A 25,481-nucleotide genomic window follows, 5' to 3' on the forward strand; every position below is an offset into this window, starting at 1 on the left:
GGGAGGCAGGAGCAGTCCCAGGCCAGAAGCCTCCAGAAGCCCCTGCTAGGCAGAGGCTTTTAGCTGGGGGGAAGGGGGGGGAGGGCTGGACTTGCTGTTGCGACTGTTTACTTCTGCCGCTGGCTCCCCCTGCGTCCTACTGCCCTTGGCTCCTGCCAGCTTTGACAGGCAGCCAGGGGCAGATAAATATTAATTTTGTAAATTATGGGGGACCCTGTGGGCTGGATAGAATGGCCTGGTGGGCTGGATCTGGTCTGCGGGCCATGTTTTGCCCACCCCTGGGTTAGGGGACATGGCCTGCTGCAGAATTTGAGGCCCCTGGACTCTGCTGAATATGTCTATTGGCACTAATGGTGAGAAAGATACAGCCCCTGCTTTTCCTGCAGCTGTATGGCCCTGGTGCCACTGGACAACCACAGCTACTGCTGGACCCCTACAGTTACCTCCAGACTCCTGCTTCAGACTACTGGTGGACCTGCTACAGCTGCCAGTGGTCCTATGGATCTGGTCCAGGAGGAGCCCTGTGGTTTGACTCTGGCCGAGGGCCTGAGGTGAGTTTGACACTAACCCTGACCTAATGGATGTATTCTTTGGGAGGTAACTAAGGGCAAGATCCCAAAAGGAACTGAATGACAGCATTGATGCCTAAGGCATCTTAGCTCACAACTGTCATCCTTAAAACTCCCACTCAGCTGCTGTCTGTCCATGGAGGTGCCTCAATTTCCAATATTTAAGTTCCAATGAAGCCAGCAGTTCTGATTCTGGGCTTGCAAGTCTAAGTAGTTTGGGGTGTATCTTATACTTAAACCTAATCAGGATCCTTAAACCAATCAGGATCCTTAAACCAATTCCTTCACCTGTATCCCCAAGGGGCTTAATCTGGAGTAAGTAGTCTAAGAGGCATCTCAGAATATGCTGAACAGATCAGACTACACAAAATGCAGCACCAGCCACCTCTTTCACTAAGAACAGTGCCCCTCAAGGCAAAAGTGTTGCCCCCTTCAGGCAGAGGGGAGAACTGGAACTAGGGATGAGTGCTTGATCACTGAACAACTGTACAAAAAGGGGAAATCTCCAGATGTTTTTTTAAATGTGTGACCTCTTCTTGGTTTGTGAGAGAAAAAGCTTGGGCATCTACCTTTAGGAAAGGATTCCAGGCTCTGAATCCCATGTGGATGGGGGTACTTTTTGGTGGCACTACGTAAAGCATCTATGCCAGGGGTCAGTAACCCCCAGCATGTGTGCCAGTGTGTGGCACGTGAAGTCATTTTGCTTGGTACACGTGCCTCAGGGTGGATAGTGGGGGAACTGTGAGGAGCCCAATCCTTGTTGTGGCGGTTCAGCCCCAGCCCCAGCCCCTTTCCCTTCCCCACCATCTGCCCCAAGGTGCACATGCACCTTCTGCCAGCAGTCAGCTGGGCCAGGGCACCTCAGACCCTGATGCATCTGCTTGCAGCCTCCCGGCTCCCTGCCACAGCCAGCCCAGGTTCTGGGCAGGACCCTGCTGCCTGCCACAGAGTCTGGGCTGCTTGCAGCAGAAGGTGGGGAGGCTGCACATGACTGCACTGGGGTCCACAGAGCCCCAGCCCAGCTTGTTGCTCGTGGTGGGTGCACGTGTGCCTCAGGGTGGATAGCAGGGAAGGGACCAGAGCTCCTTTGCCACAACAGGGATTGGGCCCCTTGCAACTCCCCTGCTATCCACCCCTGGTATGCCAACATCTTCCAGATCAAGGTTACAGCTGTTTTTGGCACCCTGCCCAAAAGCATTGCTGACCTCTGAAATATGTCCTGGAGGGCAGCAGGATTTAAGACTCACCTATGTCCTCTTCATTTCTTATTGGTCAGTTTAGGTGGCTTTCTACTCAGTTTCCTGTCTTCTGTGGAGTCCTTTCTGAGGTGCCTCTTTTACACAGCTCATTCAGGGGGGCTAAGCACCTAAAAATTAGGCATAGCAGCATTTGGCGTTATATCACCCAAGTCCCCTTTTTGGTATGAACCAGTTACTAAAGCCTTGATTCTGCATTTGGGTTATATTGGTACAGAAGCCTGTACAGTCCAGTTATTTGAACAGAACTTTCCTTGGCCACAGATGACTTTGCTAGCAAAATCATAGCCCCGTGATATCAATTTTCAAAGCAGTTTTCAAACATAGGTGTCACTATTTCACTATGGTTCCCAAGGTTGAATGATAATAGCATTGCTTAAAAACGTGGTGTGCTGTACTTATTCTTCCCAGCAAAGGGTGTACTCTGTTACATGTTAAGAGTCAAATCTATCCTTTGAGTGCATGAGGCAGACAGCGACTTTCAATCTTGTAATGTAATTTCTACCTAGTATTAAATTAGCCATGAAAAATAAAAAGAACGAGACTGGCTCTTATAGCAGCTTTGAAAACCTGTGCCTTTGAATGGTCACCAGACATCAGTGGCATGTCAAGATGGCATTTTATATTTAATTAAATTTCAATCAGAATTTGAAACACAGTTCTAATCTCAAGAAGTGACTATTTAGTAGTGACACTTTTGTACTCAACAGATCTGCTCGTCGTGTGTGTTGAAAATCCTAACCATTGACTTTGTGACAAAAATAATACTGTTTCCTCCTGTTAGCTTCAGACCCAACTCATCTGAAAGGAGTCGGCTGTACATCATCAACAGAGTTGCATATCATATTCCAATCAGCTACAGCTGTGCAAATCCATTGAAAATGTGGGGCTGAGCAGGTGTCACTGATGGCAGAATTTGGCTTGTGCAATCTTTGTTACTGGTGAGAGTTTGGAAACAGGAGGGAACTCAGCTTGTCTCTGAGTATATCCCAAAATATATGCTGTTGTAGTCTGAACATAATTGACATAATTGCTGAAAAATAAGAAACACAGGACCCTACAACACTTACCTTACAGACTCATTCTCTACTTTAAAGCAATTTTTGTTGATTTTTTTTCCCTCTTGTAATTGAAGGGTAGGGACTGGAATATCTTAACTATGTTGAAACCTTCCTTTAAGTTTAATGCACTCCACTGTGGCTAGCCAGGAGATTGACATCTCAGTGTCTTTACCCACAGTGCATGCCACTTGTATTCCTTTATAAATATGCTTGGACACCACGTGTTGTGTATAAGGGACTTATCAGGTTCTTACTGCTATGCAATCTGCCATCCTGGCCATCATGAACCTAGCTCCTTCTTTCCCTTTTTTTCCTGACACCAAGTGTCACTATGCGCTGTGTATAAATGAGGCATATGGCACTGCTGTGACACAGGAGGGATTCCTTGCGGAAGTGAGAGAACTTGAAGTGTTATGCAAGACTGAGAATGTTTTTACGTTGGTACCCTTGTCTTATTGAAGCTGACATGTCAGCTTGCAAGCAGGCACCCTGCCACTCTATCAGATGGGCATGAACGTAAGTAGCCAAAGGAACAGTTCAGCATGGGTATCAAATGTATTGAGGGTTTGAGTCCCAAAAAGGACTGCCACAATAGCTATTCATGTGGAGATTCCTTGGCATATGGCTATAGGGGATGCAGTATGTTATCAATCCCTGAGCTTGGATTACTTTAAAAAACCAAGCATTAAAAATGCTTCTGCATCAATGTAAAATAATTCTTTTGCCTCTTGTTAATCAAGATTTACAGAGGAGGGAGAAATAAAATGGTTATCATAAAATATTAACTCAGGGAATTACCTCCTTGAGATAAGTTAAAAATAGATAGTTCACAATGCCTGGATTTCAACTTGATAAGTTGCGAAGATGAAGAACCCATTTCTTTAATAGCAACTGTGTTCTTCTTATTTACTATATATATCTGGTAGCCCCTAAAAGGACTCTATTGTGCTAGGCACCATACAAATATTGTTTCTCTGTCAGTCATTTATATGCATATGTAGTAAATGGCATTCTTTCCTAAACAGCTTGCCATCTGAAAGAAGACAGGATGTCACAGGTGAATGAGACAAACAAACAGGCCATGGTGGAGGAGATGGGAAAACAAAAGTAATAGAATATGCTTAATTCTTAGCCAGAAATCACCGTATGTCTAGCCATCATCTAATAGCAGCTTTTTTGTATGGGAAATCATAAGAAATTTTCTACAGTCTTTTTAAAGGATAAAAACTTAACTGGGCAGAAAACTCTTATTTCAATGGGGTTTGTTTCATGCAACCCTGCGTTTTTCTTAAATATAGTGAATATTAGAGACACGCTTTAAACTTCAAACTAAGTGTTTTTTGTTGTCATTTTTTCTGTACTGTAAATACTGTAAGACACATGGAGCAGTTTCACTAACTAAAAGCACTATATGAAGAAACAATATATGCTCAGAAGACAGATTTTAACCAATCATCTTTCTCTTGTGTAGCAAAGCTCATATAAGGACATTAGGTCCATGAAGGCTTTTTCATCAAACTATAGATGATCTTTTGATTATGATGACTTGTTTTAATTCTCAGACATTTAGACTTCAAGAAAATCCATACTTTCAAAACAAATTTTCAAAATCTTCAAAATGTGTAGTCATTATGAACAAGAGCTTTTACTAAAGGGTTTGAGGTACTTAAAATTATGTGCCTTGACTTCACCCCTTTGATTCTTAAGGATATGTTTACTCAGCAGTCAAAAGTCTATGTCTGCAGCTCATGGGAGATATACCTGAGGTAACTTAAAACTGCTTTTTTGGGTATTGGTAACAGTATGTTTTTGGGTATTGATCAGTTACTGTGCTAGCTAGTTTGGAGATGGTGTTCATCAACCTTTTCAGGTTGCAGGTTGGAATGACCTAGCTTGGGTCTGAGGCAGAAAGGTGGGTGCTAGGACCAAGCTGCTGCTTCCACTTTTCCCCACCACAGCATAGGGAAACCTTCTGCTGCCAAATGCCACTGAAGCCCTATGTTTTTGGGCCAGATGTGGCCTGTGGGCTGGAGGTTGCCATCCTCTAGTTTCAGTGAAGCAGGAAGACATAATATTAGTGTCCTTATATGTGGGGATACTATCTCTTGTTTAAATAGCATCTCTTGTTTGTGGTACAGATGGTGTGAAGGACTCTGCAAGTGATGTATATGCAAGTAGCACAATAGCTATAGACCACTTGTTCTGGAGATTAGACAGACATTTCCTATGTCATTTCCTATACATTTCCCATCAGTAGCATAACTAGAGTGGGGTAAACAGGGCACCAACCCTGGGTGCTGAGTATGAGTGGGTTCCAGAATCCTTCCCCTCTTAGGAATCTTTACCTTGGCAGAGGCAGCCTTGCACTGCCCCTGCCTGGCTATAGGAGCATCCCCACACCCAGCAGTGCATCTGGGGCATGGTGGGCAAATGGAATGATGTTCTTCCCATCCTGGGAAGTTTTTCTCACAGCAGGTACAGTCTTGTGCCCAGCAGCATATCTTAGCAGGGGAGGGTAGAAATGAATGGGGCGCCAGGGAGCCTCTGCCATTGGGCTGCTGTGCTGAACCCTTTCTGCTGTTGCTGCCTGGGCTGTCTTCACAGGAAAGGCAGTGTCAGCTGCAGTAGCAGCAGCAGTAGCAGCTCAATTCCCAGGCAGGCAAGACTTCCATTCCCCTCACCTCCTGCCCTGCCTTGGGCCCTGAATGAGCTTGCTGTGCTACTGCTACCTATTATACATTCTAAGCATTTCCCAAAGTCTTTTTAAGTTGCTCATGAATACATGTCTTAATATTTTAAGTTACATTTCTTCATAATCATTGAAAGCAAGTTAAAAGCCAGGAAACACCTGAATCTTCCACTTGAAAGCATGTGTTCATTTTATGTTGATTTTTTTAAAGTACAATAATCCGTGTAAAATGCCTTAGACACTTTTAAACTATTGGTATTTAACATCAATTTTGCACTAATGCACAGAGGTCCAGTTAAGCATGAGACTTTGTTGTGCTTTAGGTTGAACAAACTTTTACAACTGAAGGACTTTCCAGCTAACGGTCTGATCTTGCAGTATTAAAGGCAGACTCATGGCAAATCCAAATAAGGATAAAACAAGGGAGCACTGATCTGTGTGTGCAGAACTCATTGCACAGTCTACTCAGGTCTTCCTGTTTCTGCATCACAGACACCAGTGTGGTTCATCCTTGTGCATTGACGTCTGGTCCTATCCTTATCCTTCATGAATATAATCTATGTTTACTATGTCTACTTTCTAGATTATGTACTGAAGAAATTTGGAAAATCAAGTGGGACTTCAGAACAGATTGGGCTGGTTAAGGGCATCCCTCGGAGTTATAATTTGAAGCAGTGATTCTCAACCGTGATGTCAGGGCCTCTAAAGGGTGATGCACAATAATACCTCTGGGCGTGTCTACACAAGACGCTTAATATTTATTGGATTAATTCTACTGTGCATTAGCGTGGCTGGCAAAAACTGTGCTAATGCACAGTCAATTTAGTCCAATGTACATTAAGCATCACACAAAAAGTGTTCATCTGCACAAACACACATTAGCGCCAATTGCGGTGCATGAAATTAGTACCTGGAATAACAGGTACTAATTTAATGTGCCGTAATTACAGCTTCCAGTGTTAGGTTAGCTAACACCTACATGATTCACAAGATAATCCCAAAAGGTTCAAATAGGAATCCATAGGGTCAAAAACATTCTGACCTGTTGTGGTCTTTGGAGAGTGTCAGGAGGACTGAGCTACTGTTGCTTCTGCAGGACCACTCTGGCTGTATAAAATATGAGGCTTCAAAGAGAGTAAAGATCTGCTGTGAGAAAGTAAAATGGGAAATCATAAGGTATCCCTGTGGAAAGGCAGTTAATAACATTAACTACACATATCTATTATGCTATGGAAACTATTTAGCAATCTCTGCAATTTGATCCTTTTTATGTGTTCCCACTCAAAATTTCAGAAAGCTTTGAATATATTTTAAAAGTAAATAGTGAAAGATTTCTTTTTTTTTTAAGTAGGATTACTTTTGCCTAAAATTAGGTAAACAAAATACAATAAATCTATTAAACTAAATTATTTTCCTTCTGACACTGGTTTGAGGATAACAGGGTTCTGGTAAGACAGTCAGGTACTCCAGGCAGTCATGATGCCAAGGCTTGCTCTTTATCATTTACTGATTTAAGCAATTATTGCTGTTATCTACCAGTTTTAGACTTAGAATCAGAGAATCAAGAAAGTTAGGGTTGGAAGGGACTTCCAGAGGTCATTTAGTCCAACCTCCTGCTCAAAGCAGGACCAGCCCCAACTAGATCATCCCAGTCAAAGCTTTGTCTAGCCAGGTTTTGAAACCCCCAAGGATGGAGCTTCTACCACCTCTCTGGGTAACCTGTTCCAGTGTTTTACTACCCTCCTAGCAAGAAAATTCTTCCTCATATTTAACCTAAACTTCCCTTGCTGCAACTTGAGACCATTTTTCCTTGTTTTGTCATCTGGCACCACTGAGAATACCTTAGTTCCATCCTCTTTTGAACCTCCCCTCAGGTAGTTGAAGACTGCTGTTAAGACTCCTCTTAGTCTCCTCTTCTCTAGACTAAATAAACCCAGTTCCCCCAGTTATTCCTCATAAGTCATGTTCCCCAGCACCCTCACCATTTGTGTTGCCCTCTGGGACTCTTTCCAATTTGTCCACATCCTTTTTATAGTGGGGGACCTAAACTGAACACAGTACTCCAGATGTGGCCTCACCAATGCTGAATAGAGGGGAATAATTACTTCCCTACTACTTGGCCTACTGGCAACACACCTACCAATGCAGCCCAGTATGCCTTTAGCCTTCTTGGCAACTGGGGCATACTGCTGACTCATATTAAGGTTATTGTCCACTGTAACCCCCAGGTCCTTTTCTGCAGAGCTGCTGCCCAGCCAGTCAGCCCCCAGCCTGTACTGGTGCATGGGATTGTTCTTTCCTAAGTGCAGGAGTTTGTACTTGTCCTTGTTGAACCTCATGAGATTCCTTTTGGCCCAATCCTCCAATCTGTCTTGGTCACACTGAATTTTAACCCTACCTTCCAGCATATCTACTGTTCCTCCCAGCTTGGTGCCATTTGCAGCAGAGTGGTGTAGGGTCTAATTTTTATACTGCCTGAAATTAGTGACAAGGCTCTCAATAGTGCAGAATCAAACTCTTTTTTTATTCAGGTTGACACCTGGTCTAATGTTCATAGAGCCTTCAGCAAGCACCTTTATCACACAGACATAATTTTCAGTTGTCACACTCCCATGGAGCAGAAATACAGCCCAGTTACCTCAGAGGGATTTTGCCTTTGAATCCATTATGTTGTACCTATATGCTACACCATGCCCTGTACCTGCAGACACAAGAGCTGTGGAGCACCACTTTCTTGTGAGCAGGGATGCCAAGATCCTTGTATGACCTGTTTGAGGCCTGCACAGTGGACTCAAGGTAGTACTGTTGGCTTTACAGAATGTTCATACCCAAGGAAGCAGGGAGCAGGTATGTTTGCAGATGTAAATAATTTCTTGCTACTTTGCATAGTCAACTCAACAAGATTACACAAGGCTCTTAGTTCATTAATTAGAATTGTACTTTATGATGAAAATAAATGCAAATATTCCATTTCATGTAAAGTTCAATTCATTACCCTGTCCTCCTCCCCCAACGCGCACACACAACGTGAGATGAATAGGCGTACAATTTGTTGATGCAAACACTGTCTTGACTGATTACAAAATCAAGGCATTTATTATGCCTTGTGATGATAATGATGTTCACTGGTTCATTGCTATGGTATGAGATGTATCAAACTATTAGCACCAAAGGTGCTGACTGAGCATGTGCTTTGTTATGCAGATAAACTAATAAACCAAAATCTGGCCTTAATTTAAAAAAAAATGCCATATGTTTACATGCTTGATGAGAGTCACTGATAAGAAATAATTAAATCCAAAATATTATCCACTTGAATTACTATGTGTTGCCAAATATTCTCTGGATTCTAAATGTTAACACACACACACTTATATCTGTAGGTGCATTTTTAAAAAATCAGTAATTAGACTGAGAAATAAAAAAAAACCCCACTACCATAACTATTATTTCTGTTGGCCCAGTTATGCTTTGCTATAGTCAGTGCTGTCCGGAGGTGGGGGGCAAATTGGGGCGACTGCCCTGGGCCCCGCGCTTTGGGGGGGCCCCACAGATAGTGCTGTACAGGCCCTGCCGCCACCACCGCCAGCAGCTTCTGCAGGCAGTCACCACCCTGCCCCCCCTGCTGCCAACGCTGCTGCTGGCTTCTGTGGGTGGTCACCATCCCCATCCCCTGGCCCCACATAGGCTGATATGCCCTGGGCCCCATACACCCCTAGGGATGACTTTGGCTGCAGTACACATTATACTCCTAATATAACCTTTCTGAGTGTCTGCTTGTGTATATGTATGCAGAGGGGATATTCCCTTGATAAATTTAGCTGTCCTATGGCCTCGCAATGCATCTTGGAACTTCCTTTAACCACATCAGCTGCCCACTGTTCACTAAATTACCATCCCCATAATTTAACAGTGCAAACCCTTAGGCCACATCAAACAGCCAACAATAAAACAATTCAACTTGCCCAAAAAATGCTGCCTCCTCTTTGTAAATGTAAAGTTTGTTTCTAAAACTACCTTATTTAGAGTATAAGATAGCAGTTGGCAACTTTTTTGGCCAGTGGGTTGGAATTACTCAATTAGGATCCACAAAGGTAGGCATTAGGACCCAGCTGCTGCCACCACTTCTCCCCACCACCCAGACATGAGAATGTAGACTTTAAAAGAGTAATGCTTTATGTGTAGAAAAGCTAATTCAGATAATTTCTAGATTTCTTTCTGGTTGCTCCTTGACCCAGTAATTTGGACTCCTTAAAAAATAGCATAGTTCTATTTAAATGTCTGAGCTCTAAAACATTCTTTTTTTTTTCTACTATGGTTGTGACATACACAGGATACACATGGTAAGGTGTAATTTCTAAGCATTAGCTATGTATAAGAATTAATTTTTGAGCCCTCAAGTGAATTCTCACTATACTCTGTGTCATAGAGGCTGTCAAAACCAAGTGAGAACATCAGTCTGTGGTAGTAGTATGTAGGTAACTGTGCATGTTCATGTATGTTTACTAAAATGGGTTATTGGGTACCCAGCCATGCCCATGTGGTTCTTTCATATTGTTTTGTTGCATAAAGACCAATAGAGACAACATACAGGGAAAAAGTGTTATCATTGTTTAACTAACCTATGCCATTTATCTCACTTTTAGCTTTGGCACTGATGAATAAAACAGTTATCCCAAATTCCTACTGATACAATCTTTTATACCTCCTCATATATTTCCTATCTATATAAATACAAGGAAGATAAAGTATAGTACAGTGCACTCCACTTGTCTGCAAACTAATAAGCACAATATTTGATTAACTGCATAACAACATCACTCCCAATCTAGTGCCTGTTGCTTGCATTGTAACAAACATCCATTAATGGCAAATCAGTTAACTGAATAAACTAGCATCTTTCAACTCTGCCTACTTTGTAACTAGTCATGTTTCCTGCTACACAAGAACTGTCATTTACTGGGTAAGACCATAGGTTCATCTTGTCCAGTATCCTGTGTCTCACAGGGGCAGAAATTGGATGCTGAAAGGGAGAGTGAACTAGGTATCAGGGTTTTTTCCACTGTTCCTTTTACTTTCAGCCTCCAGCATTTAATGTCTAGGAACTTCTGATTCACAGGCTGTACCTCTACTCCTGTGCGCAACAGCTACCGATGCCCCTTTCCTCCAAGATTTTGTCCAGTCCCTTTTTGAGTCTGGTTAAACTGTCAGCTTCCACAACATCTTGTGGAAATGCGTTCCACACTTTAATTACATGCTATGTGAAAAAACTGCCTTTGGTTTTAAACTTACTAACTACTAGTTTAATGTTATGACACCTAGTTCTTGCATTGAGAGACACAGAAAATAATAAATCCCTATTTCCTTTTTCTTACCCATTTAGTATTTTGTAAATGCTTATCATGCCCCCTGCTCAAGTGTCTCTTCTAATCTCTTTAGTCTCTCCTCTTATGGAAGGCCTTCTATACTACTAATCATCCTTGTTGTCCTTCTTTGGACCTTCTCTAGTTTTTTCTATATGCTTTTTGAGGTGTGAGGACCAAAAGTGGGCACAGTATTCAAGGTGTGAATGCACCATGGATTTATAGGTAGGGAACTACTGAATTCATGATTACACAATTTTTATGGAAACCGCAAATTCAGGCAGGCTCCATGAAAAACAACAGGTTCTGCAGAAAACAGCGGGGTTGCTCAGAAAAACCCCTTACCTGCAAGCAGAGAAAAGGGCAGGAAGCCCTGCAGTGGGGAGGGCAGAGGGTGGGTGTGGGAGAGGGCAGGGGGAGAAAGGGTGAGGTTGGGAAGGAGGGGAGAGAGCAGGCGTGGGCAGGGGTGTGGTGGGAAGGTGCAAGTGGGTGGTGGGGAGGCTGCATAAACAGCTGGATGTGGTTGTTGGCTGTCTGTGACAGGTAGCCAGAAGGCTGCAAGCGGCTGCAGTGGGGTCTACGGAGCCCTGTCATGGCTTGTTTCTCACAAGCAACCGCTGCCAGTGCAGACCCTTATATAGCCACTTGCAGCCTTCCAGCTACCTGCCACAGCGAGACCATGACCATGGTTCAGTTTGGGGATGGCCTAAACTGCGGCTTAATTACCTTGATTAAGCCCGGGAAGCCATTAATCCACACTTAATAATGCATGGATTTTAATGGGTTCCCCAGGCTTAATCAGGGTAATTAAGCCACAGTTTCAGGTCACCTGACAATCTGTGAGGAGGGGTGGTGTTGGGAGAGGTGGAGGTGGGAGGATCGCTACGCTCAGCTCTTGAAAATGCAAGCAGATCCCAGGGCTGGCTGCCAAAATCAGTCGTCTGACTCCTTGAGTTTGGTAGGCCTCTATTTATAGGGGGTTAATGATACTTTCAATTTATTTACAATTTCCCTTCTTAATAATCCCTAACATTTTGTTTGCCTTTTGATGACAGCTGAGCACTGACATGATGTTTTTAGCAACCTGCCCGCAATGCCTCCCAGATTGCTTTCCTGTGTGGTAACAGCATCTATACGTGTCACTATGGCAAAATTGTTACTGCGCCATCTTTTAGTACTTCATAGATTTTATAGATTTCATAGACATTACGGCTGGCAGGGACCTCGTGAGATCATTGTGTCCAGTCCTCTGCCCAAAGGGCAGGAAGTCAGCTGGGGTCAGATGACCCCAGCAAGATAATCATCCAAACATTTCTTGAATGTGTCCAGAGTAGGTGCTTGCACCACTTCTGGGGGGAGTCTATTCCAGATTCTGGAGACTTGGACAGTAAAGCATTTTTTCCTTATGTCCACTTTAAAATGGCCTTCCAGCAGTTTGTGACTGTTGGACCTTGTCTTCCCTTGGGATGCCCTGGTGAACAGACATTTTCCCAGATCCTGATGCACACTCCCGATATACTTATAGGCTGCTACCAAGTCCCTCCTGAGCCTACGTTTTTCCAAGCTGAACAGTCCCATGCCTCTCAGTCTTTCCTCATAGGTCCTGCTCTCTTGACCTCTGATCATGCATGTGGCTGTTCTCTGGACTCTCTCAAGCTTTTCCACTCTAGCTGCGGCCTCACCAAGGCTGCAGAGTACTTGAGCCTCAAGTACTCTAGCTGCAGCCTCACTAAGGCTGAATAAAGTGGGAGGATGCAAAATGGGTTTTGCTTGAGATACATCGGTAGATGCAAGCCAGGGTTTTATTTGTTTTGCCGGGTGCGGCATCGCATTGGTGGCTCATAACAGAGCCATGTTGGCTGTCTCAGAATGATGCCTTCTGTTAGCCTATTGTTGATGGATTCTTTAATACTTTGTGCCCACCTCTGCTCTGTTAGGCAGTCCCGAGCCACCTTCGCCCAGGCGTTTGATCTGATTTGCCCAGGGCCTGCATGTGGACCACAGAGGGCACCTCGGCTGACGTCAGGGACGCCCCCTAACTCGCCTGCCACGACTTTGAATGGATCCTCAATGGAGGGGGTCCCCTTCGAGGGAGCCTGCAGGGTCATCACACCCCTCGGCGGGCACTCGCGGGGCTCCAACCTCCCCTACACACCGGCCAAATGCCACCTTCTACGATGGGTGTTCGATCTTCCTTTTTGCAGCTGGCCTCTGCCGATTTTCCCCTGTTCTTCACGTGGTCCCTCAGCAACTAGCCCTGGTGTCCTGACTGGGCACAGGCATGAGGGCTAGGGGGCCCTCGTTTTCCTGCTCGCCTACCCGGTGCCCTTAGCCTCAGTGTCTTACTGACCGTGGCTCCCTGTGCACCCCTTGCCCCGCTGAGGGCTCTATGTGCTTAACGCAACAAAAGGGACCATGGCACCTGCCTTGATCCTTACCCTTGTTCCCAGAAAACACCTGATGTGACCCGACATGAATGAACCTACAACCATGGCCATCGGCGAGGCGTAGCCGTATGGAGGGAAGGGTGTGAGCACCCGAAGGAAGATAAAGTGCCCTCCCCAAGGGAACTCTGTGCTCCCCTAGTGCTTCAATGTCCCTAGGCCCAGGCACCCTGAGTCGGGGGCCCTGGTTTTTGCCCCAACCGGGACTTTTCTCTCTTCCGCTAGGCTCTGCTTCTATTCAGGGTCGTAATCCTCGACGCCTGAGGTCAGATTGCTACAGCCGGCTTCCCTTCCGGCATCCTTACTCCCCGCCGTTCCTCAGCTCTGAGCTCTCCCACAATTCCCACTGCTCCCATGGTGTTCGCTGCTCCCATGGCTCTCGCTACTCTAGCAGCTTTTGCTGTTCTTGCATCTTTCGCTGCTCCCACAGCTCCCATGGCTCTCGCTGCTTTTGCAGCTCTTGCAGCTTTCACAGCTCCCATAGCTCTCGCTGCTCCTGCAGCTCCCACAGCTCTTGCTGCTCTTGTAGCTCCCCCTGCTGTAGCAGCCACCGCTGCCCCTTCTACCTGTCTCTCTGCTGGGGTCACTGATCCCTGCTGGTCTTCTCCAGCTCAGGGATTCCCCGCTGCTTCTTCCACCGCAGCTGTCCTTGCTGCCGTTGCTACCGCTTCAGCTGTTTCCTCCCTCACAAGCTGCCAGCCGCCGCGGTTACATGCTCCTGGCCAGGAGATTCCCTAAGGGCACTCCGGTCATCTGCTGCCCTCCTGTGGCTTCAGGACCGCTCTTTATTTCTGTCAGGTCCCCTCCTGATGTCACCTGGCCCCAGCTGGATATGAGCTCGGCTAACGAACCGTGCGGGCGGTTTCCCGGCGTGCGCTTCCTTTTTCCTCCCGGCTCCTACGAGAGGTATGTTGGAGCTTTCTTTTTTCTATTTTGAACTGGGATTTGCCTGTGACCATGGCTTCCCCCTCTTCCAGTCTTGTGGCCCTGGGACATAATTTTTTCATGATCTTTCCAAGGATTGAGGTTAAACTGATTGGCCTGTAGTTTCCTGGATCTTCCTTTCTTCCTTCCTTTCTTGAACATAGGCACCCCACTGATCCTTTTCCAATCTTCAGGAACCTCTCCCAAGCACCATGAGTTCTCAAATATCCTTGCCATTGGTCGCACTATGTCAGCCAACTCTTTTAGCACTCTTGGGTGCATTTCATCAGGGCCTTATGGATATCCAGCCTCTGAAGGTGTTCCGTCTCAAGGTCTTTGCCAAATGTAGGCATGTGGTCACCTGTACTCTTGATTCCTGTAGCCAGTTTGAGCTTGGTTTCAGCCTTGGCTTTTCCGGTTCAATCCTTACAGGTATGGGCCAATAATGCATAGTCCTCCTTTTAGGTATTTTCCTTTTGTAAGTACTAAAAGAAGGTGCATTAACAGCTCGTGCTGTGCCTTGTGTGCCGTGCACGGTTATTTTTCGGCACTATGTCACCATAGTGATGTACTATAACAAGGTAGCCTGTTGCTATGGCAACGTAGCTGCAGCATCATAGTTCTTGCCTGCGGACGCTACATCGCTGTAGAGTCACATGTAGATGCACCCATAGTGTAGGTATAACTTGGGTTATTTTTGCCTGTTCATCACTTTCTACTTATCTACATTGAATTTAATTTGCTGTTTAGTTGAATATTTGCTCAATAGTGCCAGATCCTTTTGTAATTCTAAGCAGTCTGCCTTAGTCTTTACCACTTTGAATAATTTTGCATCATCCGCAAATTTGGCCACCTCACTACTCACCCCCTTTTGAGATAATTTATGAATATGTTAAACAGCACTGGTCCCAACACAGATTACTTAGTGACCCAGCTGTTTACTCTTTTGCGTACTGGAAACTGACCGTTTATATTCACTCTTTTCTTTCTATCTTTAAGCCAATTTCTAATCCATGAATTAACCTTCCCTGTAATCCCATGACAACCTAACTTTGTTAAGAGCCTCTGATAGGCAATTTTGTTAGAGGCTTTTGGGAAATCCATATGTAGTGTGTCAGCTGGATTATCCTGATCCATCTGCTTATTGACATCCTCAAAGAACTCTAGTAGGTTGGTGAGGCATGATTTCCCTTTGACAAACCCATACTGATTTATTCCCAGAAAGTCATGTTCATCCATGTGCTGAATGATTTTTTTTTCTCATTGTTCCTGTAAAACTGATAGAAACAGACATTAGACTCACCAACCTGTAATTCCTTGCATCCCCTCTAGAGCCTTTTTAAAATCTGGGAGTTACATTGACATTCCTCCAGTTCTCTGTTACCAAGGTTGTTTTTAGTGATAAGCTGCATACTACAGTTAGGAGTTCATCAAATTCTGATCTGAGCTCCTTCAGGACCCTAGGATGAATGCCATCAGGTTGTGCTGACTTGCTACTGTTTAGTTTATCGATTTTTCTTCTGTGATCTCATCTATTGAAACCTCTGTTTCGGCCAGCTCTACTGACTTATTTCTAGAGAGGAGTGGATCTGGTGGTGGAATTTTCTTAACATCTTCCACAGTGAAGACAGATGCAAAGAATGCATTTAGTTACGTGGCAATGGACCTCAGTGCCCCTTTTACATCCTAATCATCCAAAGGTCCAGTTGACCCCCAGGCAAGTCTTCAGTTTTTGATGTACTTAAAGAAATGTTTATTGTTTCCTTTTATGTCTCTAGCAAGTTTCTCCTTAAATTCTTTCTTAGCTTGTCTTCTTAAGATTTTACATTTGATTTGCCAGAGTTTATGCTCTTTTTTATCTTCCTCATTAGGATTTGACTTCCACTTTTTGAAAGAAGCCTTTTCTGTTTATTGCCTCTAAAACTGCCATTAAACCATGATGGCTTTCTTTTGATCCACTTTACTTTTTTTTTTTGATTTATGGTATGCATTTGCTCTGTACCTCCATTATGGTGTTCTTAAGAAACTTCCATGCTGCTTGCAAGTTATTCACCTCCTAAAGGGCCCCTTTTAACTTCTGCCTACCTGGTTTCCTCATTTTAGTGTAGTCTACCTTTTTAAAGTTAAATGCTACTGTGATAGATTTTCTTTTTATATCCCATACAACAGTGCATATCAAATCCAATTGCACTGTGTTTACTATTGCAGAGCAGCTCAGTAACACTCTTTGCACCAAATCCTGTGTGCTACTTAGGAACAGATGAAGAATGGCCTTTCCTGCAGGTTCTAGGACTAATTGCTCCAGAAAGCAATCTTTTATAATGTCAAGAAATGTGGTCTCTGCATCATGGCCTGATGTTAGATTGACCCAGTCTATTTGTGGATAATTGAAGCTGTCCATTATCACCGTGTTTTCTGCTTTTGTAGCATCTCTCTCATCTCCCTTAGCATTTGTAGCTTTCTGCTGCCATTTTGGTTTCGTGGTCAATAGTATATCCACAGATGTATATTTCTCTTTTGAAACATAGAATCTCTATCCACAGAGGCTTTATGGCAGGGGTCAGCAACCCCTGGCATGTGTGCTGAGCACAGCATGCAGGGCCATTTTGCTTGGCATGCCACTGCTGGCCTAGGCTCTAGGCAGCTGCTGCCAGCCACGAAGCCCGGGCTGCTCCTAGCGGGCAGCTGGGTGGCTGAGAAGCCCTGCCGTGGTTGGCAGCAGCTACCCAGAGCCTGGCTGGCTGCAGCCGAGAGGCTGCAAACATTGGCTCCAGGCTCCAACATTAGCTCCATACTGGCGGGTGCACGCATGTCTTGGAGCGGACTTTGTCCTGTGGCCCAGGAGCTTGGCTCTGTGTGCCAACGCATCTGGTTCTGTGCATTTGTCTGCCTCTGTCTGGTCCTGTGTGTCTGTGTGCACACATGTGTCTGGTTCTGGATGTGTGTGTGCATGTGTCTGTCCTGGGTGTGTTCTGGTTCTCTGTTTTTGTGCACATGGTTCTGTGTGTGTGTGTGTGTGTCTCTCTGCTCTCCTTTTTCTTCCTCTCTCACCACTTTCTCTTGTCTCTTTTTTCTTTCTCATTGCAACTTGCTCAGCAAAAAAGGAATACACAACAAAGGCAATATTTATGATTGTTAAATATATTAATATGCAGTGCATCCTGCCATGTACACCTCCCCCACCCCCGCCCTCATTTTGTTTTTCTGGCATGGTGGCACTCCGGCACATTCCAAGTTAGACGTGGTTTTTTCGGCACTCCGGCCAAAAAATGTTGCCTGTCCCTGTTCTATGGTATTTATCTTATCAGTTGAAAAATCTACACTATTTGATTTGATGCAGTCTTTGATGTAGAGTGCCACTCCCCCACCAATTGGACCTGTTCTGTCATTCCTGTAATAGCAACAGTGGCCAGAAACAGTGAAGGGGAAGCAGTTGGGAAAGGTCTGCTATTAGAAGGGTTGAAAATGACAGGAGGTAATCAGTTCCACAGCTACTCCCTCTCCTTCTTTTCAGGGCTTCTTACAGTAGCTCCAAAACTGAGTATTTGAATCCTTGAAAATGAAGGCAGCTACTCAACTTTAGGGTTATTAGTACCACAGTGCTGACAGCGCTGCGTATATAACTAGCAATGCTAACAGAGCTATCAGTGCCATGGTATTAGCAGCCCCAGAACTGATTAGCTCTCTGTATTTTCAAGGTTTCCAGAGTCAGCTTCAGGTCTATTATTAAAAGCCCTGAAAAGGAGGGGAGTTAGTTTAAGGGTTACTAATACTACAACACTGGTCCAGCTGTGTACATAACCAGCTTTGATTGTTTATATTAAGTTTAGATAAGTGCATACTCAGAGGAAATGTATAAGCCTCTTTTCAGTCCTGAGGCTATGCACTTAGATGGAGTACATTATAGTACAGACAAAAATTCTTCCTTTTTGTGGAATTTAATTCTATTGCCTTAACATCACACTTGACTAGGAAGAAAAAAAAATCAAAGACTAGTTGAAAGTGCCTTTGTGTATGTGTCCTTAGACAAGTACATGAAAAGGCATTCACCAAATCAGTGTTTCAGCTGAAACCACTTAAGACCAGTATTTCCATGTCTCACAGTGATGTGGGGGTTGGTGACAATCATTGGTAAGTAAATATTTATTAGCACTGGGAGACACAGAACAGATGGACTACTCAGGCACAGAGGGCTTAGGCAGAAATGTGATACAGGGTCTGCAGTTAGAGAGGTAAATGTTGCTTACAGATACAGGAAAGAAAAAAGTTTTTAATGTAATGTGTGTTCTTGGCATCTAAGTTAAATGAGAAATAATTGTTCAAGTAATGGAAGATGTTTCAGAATAGTGAGTATGGTATATTCCTAGACTAACTTAGGCCAGTATTTTCAAAAGCGGCCACTAAACTCAGCTTAGTTCTTCAGTTAATGGGATCTTGTGTTACTATTCCTTGGGGCTGATTTTGAGGCATTGAACATGCTCATCTTCAGCTGAAGTTAATAGGAGTTGCAAATGCAGAACACTTGTGTTCATCAGGCATGAGGTATCTTGTGCTTAGCAGATAAAACTGAGGCACCTGGAGCTAGGGGGAAAGTTTGAAAATTTGGCTGCTAATGTCTTGGTGGCTGCAAAGTGGGCAAGGCAAAGCAGAACTATTTCAGGTGACAGAAAGAAAACATCTAAAGGAAATGTTAGTTCCGCTGTCAGTTCCTCACTGACTCTGTAGAAGAATGGACATATCTTGTGAGTGTCTGAAAGCACCAGCATTTCCACCAGGCAGACAAGGTTCCTTGTGTGAATCTGATATCTTTTATTAGACCAACCCATATAGTTGGAAAATAATTATTAAGCAAGCTATCGGGTTCAAAAACTCTTTGTCAGGCTAAGGAAGTTTCAGCAGTTGGTGTGTGCTCTTCCTGGATGGAATGAAAAGTAAAGAAGCCAGCAGCTGGGCTGGTATGCATACAAGACAGGTAGTCAGTGAAAATGTAGATTGAGAAGTCAATGGGTGAGAGACAGGCTTGGGTGGGTGGGGTGGGAGAGAGAGAGAGAAGGGGGATGAAAGTGGAGAGATACCTGGGGAATCAGATGTCAAGCAGGTTATAATGTGTCTGTCCCAGGGACACCGGGGTTAGAAGGGTACCCCGGGACCGGACCAGGGGGGAAGTGACCACCTACTTACCCCACACAGAGGCTGGAGTGAGCAGGGGCACGCGCACGGGGAGACCGCCGGCATGGTTTGTAAGCCGCGCTTATATCCAGCTGGGGCCGGGCGCCGTTGGCGGGAGACGCCGCCCGGCAGAGATAAAAGGTGGCCCCGGAAGCAGGGCAGGAGGAGAGGCGAGGGAAGCCCGCAGGGAACCCCGAGAGCGGGACCCGTGCCAGCAGGGCCCATGTATCCGGCCTGACGGGGCCAGCCGAGGCAGCGGCGCTAACAACAGCAGCTGCCGTGAGAGTGGCGGCGATAACAGTGTCGACAGCAGCAGGGAGAGCCGCCTCGTTAAAGGAGCCGGGAGAGGAAGCTGCGGCTACAGCAGAGAGAGATGCGCTTTTAAAGGAGCCGACGGTAAAAAGGAAGACGACGTCAGCAGCATGGCGGGAGAGGGAACTGGCTACAGTCGTAGCAGGAGAGCGGGTGGTGGAGCCGGTGAGGCAACCGGTCGCGGACCCCACGAGAGAAGTGACAGACGGGCTGGCGGGGAGCCGGCAGTGGACTCAGCGAGGGAGAGAACGCCGGATACAAGATTCCCAGAGAGAGGGAGCCACGAGCCCGGAGAGTAGGCACCCGGGGAAGTCGGTGGCCTTAAGCCTCCCGACAGGCCGGGAGCCAGGGGGAGCTCATCAGTCGGGGCTTAGGCACCCGGGTCAGAGCCTGGGCTAGGCATGATAAAGGAGTTTGAGGTTTCAGTTTCAGTATTCGTTTTCTTTTGGCTCTCTCGTTGTTGTAGTGTTGCGGAGGCCTCGGGGCAATACAGGCTAGGGGCAGCCGAGAAACCAGGAGGGGGTGAGACCCCTAGGCAGATTCCAGCCTGGGTAGTTTGGGTCCCCGGAATAAGGACCACCGGGAGATTCAGGACCGGAACCGCGACGGGGCTGCCAGAGGAAGGCCACTAGAAGACCCGCAACAGCAGGTGGCGGTTGGCCGGGGTGTAGGGGAGCTCGGAGCTCCGTGAGTGCCCGCTGAAGGCGCAACGACCCCAGGAGGCAGCATTAACGGAGACCCCTACCACTGAGGTTACATTCGAAGTCATGGCAGGCGAGGTTAGGGGGCCTCCCGTCACCACCTGAGGCACCTCCCGGGGCCCTCTCGTGAGCTCGTGGCCAATTAGAACGGCCACTCGGGCTAGAGCAGCTCGAGAGCGCCTGGTCGAGCAGAGGCAGGCACAGTGTCATAAATCCAATGTCTATATTTAGTCCATGATTTTTAGTATCCAGGAGGTTGATGAAGTGGAGTTCATAGGCTTGTCTCTGGGAAGTGTTTTGTTAGTTTCCTTTGAGGATCAGGATTATCAGATAATTATTTTCCAGCTATTTGGGTTGGTCTAATAAAAAATATCAGATTCACTCAAGGAACCTTGTCTGCCTATGTCCTTAGACCAACATGGCTACAACCTACACCCCTGTAGCATTTCCACCAGGCAATTTTTAAATACAAACAGGTCTGCAACTCTGGCATCTTAGTTACACTATGTAACTTTCACATGTATAAGTAGGGACCTACTCAAATCGTTATTTCACGAATTTCGCTGAAATTGCAAAATCTGGCAATCTAAGTAAAATCCACAAAAAAAAAACCTTACTAAAAATAAAGTGCTGGCTCCCCAGTGGGAGCCAGCAGTCCTCCCAGTTGCTTGGCCAGGTGCAAATGGGGCTGCCAGAATGAAATGAGTAGGCAAGATGGCTGCTGTCCCTGCCTCTTGCCACAGATTGGCTCATAGGGCTACCTGTCATGCAGCCCTACCCCTCTCAGTCAATCAGTGGTGAGGGGTGGGGCCATATGATGGATAGTCCTTTCCAGGGCCTTGTAACTGCCCATGATGTTCACTTGAGCGCTTCACCTTTTCTGGCCGTTCAGACTCAGCTGTCTCCTTTCGAGTCAACAGCTTGCCTTCAAGTAAGGTACCTCAAAAGGTCCCCAGGAATTCTATCCTGCCACGTCTTGTTGTTACCGATTACTGATGGGAGGATGTTCTTGGATCTTGCCTCTCCTGGTTCCCTCTTTTGGCTCTCTTGCCTGGATCTCCATTTTGGGGCTGTCTCCCCTATACCCTGCCTTATGCCAACTAAAGATGTTGATCCTTGACCAAGGCTAAGAGCAAGTCCACCAGCCACGGTTGGGCCTTAGCACTTACCTATCCACAGTCCTGTTCAGATGGTGTACCATCCTGGTTCAGCCTTGTTTTCTTTACTATTCACTCTGAGATCCCTTCCTCCCAGGAGCTTTGCTGTTCCTTCCAACGACTACTTACAGCTTCAGACTCCTTTCTACTTTCTCTCCTCACAGACTTACCGCTGTCTCAGTCTATACCATCTGTATCCGGGATCCACGGTCTTGCCGGTGCGGCTGAACGCAGAGGCATGTGGGGCAGCTCCACCTGGTGGCAGTGGCAACCTGGAAGTAAACTAGGTAAGTGGGACTTTACAGTGGTTCTCAACTGGCGTACCAACAAATTCAGGAAAGTTATAGGGAGCTGCCTTGAGCTTGAAAGGCTGAGAATCACTGGATTAAGCTGACCTGATAACATTGCCTTTAAAACTCTAGAAGAAATTTAAAGGGAAAAATTATTATCAAGACAGCATGCTATTTGAATGTGTGTATTGTGCACTTCATTAGATCCTTTTAATATATTTTCCCTTTACTGAGACATCTACTTTCTGAATTCATATGCAATTTATAGTATAAGATTGGACCAAACAATCTCACTACCTGGTGTATGTGATAAAGAAGGTTGTCGTGGAAACTTAACTAGTCTAATTAATAGAGCTGAGTGAATAATTTGTTTCAAATAGTTTATTCAACAAATATATACTCTTCTATTTATTAGTTGTGCAAATCTTGTGATTTTCTTATTTATTTTGTTTCTTATTTCTGTTGATTGGCAAAGAATTCATATCGGAAGATAAGAGCCAAAGGGGCTGTACTTAGTGAAGTGGTTTAACTAGGTTGGAGAGTTGACATATCAGGGATACAGAAAATAAATGTTCACAGCGAAAGCCTTGGCATCAAGATCAGCAGTGCCAGTCCACAGCACCTGTCTGAAACTGGACATTGCATGCTCCTGACAGTTCATTGTTGAATATGTCAGGATAAAAAGTGACCTTCCACAATGATGTGTCGCGGCGCACCTCGCTGCCCTGTTCCTAGAGAGTGGAGAACTGCTGGGGAAAAGCCTCAGCAGAGATAATGAGCACAGCTGCAGGTTGCTAGGGCAACTAATGAGAGTCAGCTGATCTTGAGGGGGCAGGGCCTGGCCCCTATAAAGCCTAGAGCCAAGGCCAGGCTAGTAGTTCTCTGCTAGCAGCCAGAGGGGCAGGAGGTCCTGGAGTTAGGATGTGGAGAGAAGCCTAACAGCAAGTACCGCTCGAGCGGAGTTAAGCAATGATGTTAAGTTATAGCCAGGCGGCTTTGGGTTGTGTTTGAGTTATAGCCAGGAGGCTTGAAGTTGTGTTTGTATTACACCGGTGGTTTGGGTGAGGCTATAAGGGGTTGGAGGAGGCCTCATCGGGGAACTCACAAGGGAGTGTGAGGACCCCGGCGCCAGTAAGGGCGCAACTTACGGGGTGCATAGACCCCAGCCCCAGAGAGGGGCGTTTAGAGAAGCCCCAGCGTGGGCACGACGAGCCCCAGGAGGGGGCACTACTAGGAAGCCCGAGCATGGGCGTGGTGAGCCCCAGGAAGGGGGAGCGCACTTCAGAGAAGCCCAGTGTGGGCACAGTGAGCCCCAGAGCGGGGGCGGCACTATTAAGAAGCCCAGGGTGGGCACAACGAGCCCGAGAGGAGCAATATGTGAGAAGCCCAAGAGGGGCATAGCGAGCCCGGTAACAGGCTAGCACTGTGGAAAACCCAGGGTAGGGGCAGGGTGCTGCGGTGGACCCAGACCAAAGGGGTTAGCAGCACAGCGCCCCAGAGAAGGGCGGTGCTGCGGTGGTCCCCAGGAAAAGGGGATAGTTGCATAATGCGCCCGGCAAACGAGAGGTTAGCAGTGTGGTGGGCCTAAAAGACCAGTGGCTTGAGAGGACGTCCCAAAGTGGACTAGATTATTTTAGAGAAGGCCCAGAGTGGGCCTCAAGAGTCCCAAAGAGAGGGGCGGTGTTACTAAGAGTCCCAGTGAGGGGCTGTGTATTAGAGAGAGCCCGGAGTGGGCACAGTGAGAGCCCAGGAAGGGGCGCTAGCATAGAGACCTATGGGGAAGGCCCTAGAGCGGGCTAGATTACAGAGGAGGACCCAGAAAGCGGGTGTGTATTTTGACCGGACAATGTCTATCCCATCAGCGAGGCTTGGGGCGTGGTATTAGGGGTTGGTAGGAGCCACGTGTAGCCCATAAGGCTAGGGTGTCTGGGGAGCACCCATCATACCGGGAGACCCCCAGGGGGTCCAGGAACACACGGGGACAGAGGTCCCAGCTATCCATGCCCAGGGAGTCGTAAGGCAGCCTCCCAACATATACTAAACAGCAAAGACGTGGCGGGCGAGAATCGAGGGTGCCTTTGGGCCGAATTGGCACGGAGAGAGGGCCTTAAGGAGATCACGGCCCTCCTATAGGACCCCGCCGTGACAGGTGGAGGATGACAACAGTTAACAAAGTAAATTTCCGTTGTGCAGGTATTAGTAAAAGTTTAAATTGCCATTTTTGGCCAGGTCTAGATTATAGAAAGTTTGATAAATACTTACCAGTAGTTGTTCTTGTAGCTTGTTTTAATCAAGCAAGCAACTGCAGTTCAGGCAGATATTTAGAGAAATCAAATGATACAAGATTCAGCCACCTTGGTTTTGTACTGTAATATCTGACTGTAAGCAGGTTTTCCTCTCGGTACATGATAGTCTTTGCTTTTGCCTAATATCATGCATAAAATTATTAGCACTATTAATTATTAGTGATCATTAAATGTGTTGTATTGACAGCTCTAGAAATAGAACTTATCCATTTATATACTTATAACTGGGCTTTATGAATGCTTCAGATGTTTGAGGTATTTGAAATCAGTGAATTCCATATGTGTTTTGTTTTTTCAGGGAGATATTTGTGTCTATTTCTGGATTTCTGCAATGCTCCCCATGTGTCAGTGATGGTGTGATATTTTTTTCCTCCTATTCCTACCCTTTGCTCTGCTGTTTTCAGTTGTGTCATTTGTGGGCAGTGTCTGTGCTAGATTTAAAAAAATTCCACCAGTGTGGATCCCTAGGGATTAGCAATTGTGGAAGCTCAGCTATGGTCTTCACCAAAGTGTCCTTTAATCCTGCTCAAAGAAAATATAGCTATCATGGTGGGTAAATCTTGGAAAGGCTTTCAGGATTTTGAAGCACCCAGGCAGTTGGGTTAAACTTACCAAAAATGTATAAAAAATAAAACATTAAAGAAGTAGGTCTAATCTATGCTAGAAAGGGTCTGTTAGTATAATGTTTCTGGTGTCACTGAATCAGGAAATCATCTTAGTGGAGATGCAGCTTGTTCTTGACAGTGCAGCACATACCAGTTCCTTGAATGATATAAGCTATCCTGGTGAAAGCACTCTTTTTGGCAGCATGAGTATATATGTGCTAAGGTTTATTGCTGATATAAACTTTCATAAAAAACACATGCTAACTGACATCACGCTAGCACAAATTTCTGGCTTAGATTTGTCATAGTTTACTAATAACACAGGTTTGAGGCTCTAAACTGAACATAGAGATGCTAAATCACTGACAGGACAAACGTGAGCCTGGGGGCGGGGGCAGGGCTGAGTGGCCAACATCCTTTCACTAATGCATACCTTTATCTCCATATGCAAGTAACAATTTGTCTCCTTACTTCTTCTGTTTCAAATTAGTCAATTAACCCCATAGGTTATGTGAATCAACATGAACTGAATTTGTCCTGAAAATTTCAGAATCTCCATCTATACTCCAATTTGTGGTTGTGCTTTTCTCACCACTGCATGGTACCAGGTGGGTTCTAAATCATATAGGTAATTA

At 45.7% G+C, this 25,481-nt stretch overlaps 1 long non-coding RNA gene across 1 annotated transcript in view; it reads left to right on the forward strand.

Moving 5' to 3' along the window:
- Nucleotides 1-381: 381 nt before the first annotated feature.
- Nucleotides 382-25,481, forward strand: part of LOC106738291 (uncharacterized) — a 36,050-nt gene continuing 10,950 nt past the window's right edge. The window contains exons 1-3 of the long non-coding RNA XR_002089409.2: nt 382-551; nt 21,810-21,932; nt 25,353-25,454. This is a non-coding gene — a long non-coding RNA (uncharacterized LOC106738291). The remainder of the gene's footprint in view (nt 552-21,809; nt 21,933-25,352; nt 25,455-25,481) is intronic.

This window comes from Alligator mississippiensis, chromosome 3 (assembly GCF_030867095.1).
Source record: "Alligator mississippiensis isolate rAllMis1 chromosome 3, rAllMis1, whole genome shotgun sequence".
Taxonomy (NCBI): domain Eukaryota; kingdom Metazoa; phylum Chordata; order Crocodylia; family Alligatoridae; genus Alligator; species Alligator mississippiensis.